We start from the raw sequence: 3,625 nt of genomic DNA, 5'->3' as shown, positions 1-3,625 counted from the left end.
ACATTGAAGAGCGAACAACGTTTCGACCTTCTTCGGTCATCGTCAGGTTCACAAAGAAAGAGGTATCTTACTTTTAACGACTTCGCTATGCACTTTCTTCACAAAATCACTTCTTATTTCGTTGGCCAGGTTAATTTATAATTAACGTTAAACTATATAGATTTGCAATTGATTAATAGTAATACTTTGAAAGATTAAATATTTTGAGAGAAAAATGTAGATTTTCGTCCGCGACAGGATTCGAACCTGCAATCTTCTGATCCGAAGTCAGACGCCTTATCCATTAGGCCACGCGGACTGATAGGTGTGGATTTGTACTTTATATATCTATAGTTTAAGTATTATAATTTCTTAAATATAATTTCAAATTGCAAATAAGCTATTCCGTTAGAAATCCTTACTTTTGAATTTATCGACAAAAGGAAAGGCAGCTAGTCAATACCTGCCCACCTCCAGCTGTTGTCAAATGAAATGTGGATCTGCTCTTTTTTTTTTTATTGCTATTAGTATTAACTAAAACAATTATTAAATACTTTTAAAAACAGCCGCCTAATACTTTAAAAATGTTTGTATTCATTGAGCCATCCGAACTATAATACAAATTATAGAAAATACTTGGTTGAGATATAAACATCACATATTTTTTGAAGGCTGAATACGACTAACGTTTCGATAGAGGAATGCGCTCTACTGAGTGCTTTTTTTAGATTGTTTTGTTTTTATAGATAATTAACAGAATTTAATGCTGCAAAAATATTTGAAATAAAACAGTTTATAGTTACGATATGAATCAGAATTTCTGAACTAATGTTCATATGTCATTTTTGATCATTTGAAATACAGTAGCTGAATATGTTTTTGTTTTTTACGTTTTTATTAAACCAGTGCTGGTCGTTTCTTACGTTTAATACCAACATAGTTGAGTCCTACGTGTTAAGAACCCGTTGTGATCAAATTTTGTATTTACGACAACGGGATTTCAGAAGAAGATTTCCTTGAAATGTATTGCACTTTTTATTTTTTTTAACGGCAATTTAACTTAAAATTAAGGAAAATAGCTTTAAGTTTGGTATTCAATTTGATAATCATTGCTGATTTAATGTCATCACACGGATAAAATTCTAGAGTCCTAAAGGGTGCGAGATAGTAGAAAGACACCTCGTACTACTTACTAGTGGACCAGTGAAAGCGTAATTTCAGCCCATAAAATATAATCTTTCTCTGGTAGTAATTACAATTCCAGCAGTGATAAAAGTGGAATTATACAACTAACTTTTAGTACCCGAAACTATAGGGTGAAATATTATTCCGGAGCAGTAAATAATATGTCTCCATTTTATTCAAAATCGTATTTTACGGCACCTGCGAAACAAATTTAATTATGAAGCATTAGTTACAACACCGTGTCCTTTATAAATATTCCCACAACTATTTCTTGTACTTTAATTTTAACGACTTCGCTAAGCACTTACTTCACAAAATCACTTGTTGTTTCGTTGGCCAGGTTCTTTCAAATTATTTGGTAAATAACGATAATAAATTGATTTATTTCTTCGATAACGATTGCTATAAGCTACGTTCAATTTGACACAAATTAAACAAATTTGTTTATATTGTCGTGTAACATAAATTTACTGCACTGATAACAAATTAACGGATCCAGGACAATGTCTCACCCCATGATCACCGACTCTCGCTTTAAAACAAACTGTTGATGTTCCATTCCTACTCATAAATACAGATTTTTGCCAAAAATTGGCGTTAGTTTGATAAAGCATAAGATGCATACTTTGCGAAAATTTATAACTATAAGATTTGAATGCAGTAATCAAATAAAGTCAAGCACCAACATTTCTCTAATTTTTATAGCCTGTAATCTGAGGATCTCGTAAATGAGTTAGCTCCTCCTCAGTCGGGGAGGGAAGGGGGAGTCTGTTCATCGTTGGGTGTTGTTAAGACCTTAAACAAATTAATATAATGGACTACAATGTGACATTGCCTTTCTAGATCATGTTCAAAGACACCAGATTAGTACGTCTGATGTCCTCTACAATTTGTTTGTCTGTCGTTACGTGCAAAGCTATACAGTGGGCTATCTGTACTCTGTCCATCACAGGTAACGAAATTCGATTTCTAGCACTCATAGTCGGCATGTATACAACTGACTATAAAGAGAGGAATATTCTGTTCTAGCGTGTCGAGGATATTCATAGCAAAATTTTAAATGTGTCTGATAATGGTTATAAAGAACAAACTTTCAAAATATTGAAATTTGAAATAAGAGAAATTTGAATTAAAAAAAGGTCAAGTAATGCAGAAAAATTACGTAAATTCAGCTGAAACATATCTCACTGTTTTATTGAAACATATCTCAGTTTTATTGAAACATATCTCACTGTTTTATTGAAAGATATCTGAAACATATCTCAGTTTTATTGAAACATATCTCACTGTTTTATTACGGACAGTAAACAACTCGTAATACGTATATTTTACATATAATTATAAAATGGAAAGCTTAACTTATGGTTTTTATGTACCCAAAGTAATTAAGAGCAACTTTTTCGAATAGGTGTGACGACGAGTTTATGCAATGTGTTAATAGGTTGAATCATAATTTAACAGGTGAATCCTGCACTGCAATATTGTACTGTAAACAAAAATTGTAGGAAATGCAACTCGAGTCACAGCTCGGTTACATCGATATAAATAAACATTAGGTCAGTATTCACGTATTTGGCCTTTACGTAATTTTCTGGAACTTGTTTTTTTTTTTTTTTTAAGTTTTGCTCGCCTATTGATCTTTTAATGTATCTTTACACACTGTATAAGAAAGTGCTTCTGAATAATAGACCATCGCAAATAATTCATAATTTAAGCATAAAATACCTATTTTCTTTAAATGTTAATGATAAAAACTTATCTAGAATGCCTTTTTTGAACTTCATCTTAGTACCGGTCTTTTCGCATTCGTGGAGTATGTATTTTAAAAAATATTCATTGGAATTTACTAACATATTTTGTTGAATTCATCAATAAATGTTACATAGCTTTGTTTAAAATTTGTGTGTTTAGGACGTTTCACCTTTGGTGGTTTAGTCTCCTCATATCGATTGCATTAATCAGATAATTTCACTTACCACCTTCATATTTTATTAGGCTTAAACACATAATTTTACTTACCACATATAGATTTTACTAAGATTAAACGCATAATTTCACTCACCATTTATAGCTTGTGTTGGGCTCAAGCAAACGATTTCACTTACCACCCACAGGCTGCACCAGGCTTAAACACATGATTTCACTCATGCAACAAATAAAGCCAAAATATAAAAATATCACTATAGTTCTTTTATTAAAGGACAAAAACAATATTAGATTGTTGATTTCGTTATTTAAAATTTTATAAATTTTCAAAATTTAGCTGAAATGTCTTCACTTTCTGTACTTCTGACCTTACACCAACCATGAACGTTGACGTCAAATGTTTGCCGCTGTATTTTTACTTTCCAGATTTTCGAATTCTGCAGGAACATGATTTTGTACTACAGTCCGTATTTAGGTTTAGTAGGTCACTCGAATCGCAGTTTGTGGGTTGTAGCTTTAAATCACATCACCGAAC

At 31.8% G+C, this 3,625-nt stretch overlaps 1 non-coding gene across 1 annotated transcript; it reads right to left on the bottom strand.

The window, feature by feature from the left end:
• Window positions 1-225: 225 nt before the first annotated feature.
• TRNAR-UCG (transfer RNA arginine (anticodon UCG)) lies at window positions 226-298 on the bottom strand. The gene has a single exon. It is a non-coding gene; the product is annotated as a tRNA-Arg (tRNA).
• Between the last annotated feature and the right edge of the window lie 3,327 nt (window positions 299-3,625).

Source organism: Tachypleus tridentatus, chromosome 7, assembly GCF_004210375.1.
Source record: "Tachypleus tridentatus isolate NWPU-2018 chromosome 7, ASM421037v1, whole genome shotgun sequence".
NCBI classification, from domain to species: domain Eukaryota; kingdom Metazoa; phylum Arthropoda; class Merostomata; order Xiphosura; family Limulidae; genus Tachypleus; species Tachypleus tridentatus.
The sequence above is the reverse complement of the archived record's forward strand: the minus strand, read 5'-3'. Positions and strand labels throughout refer to the sequence as shown.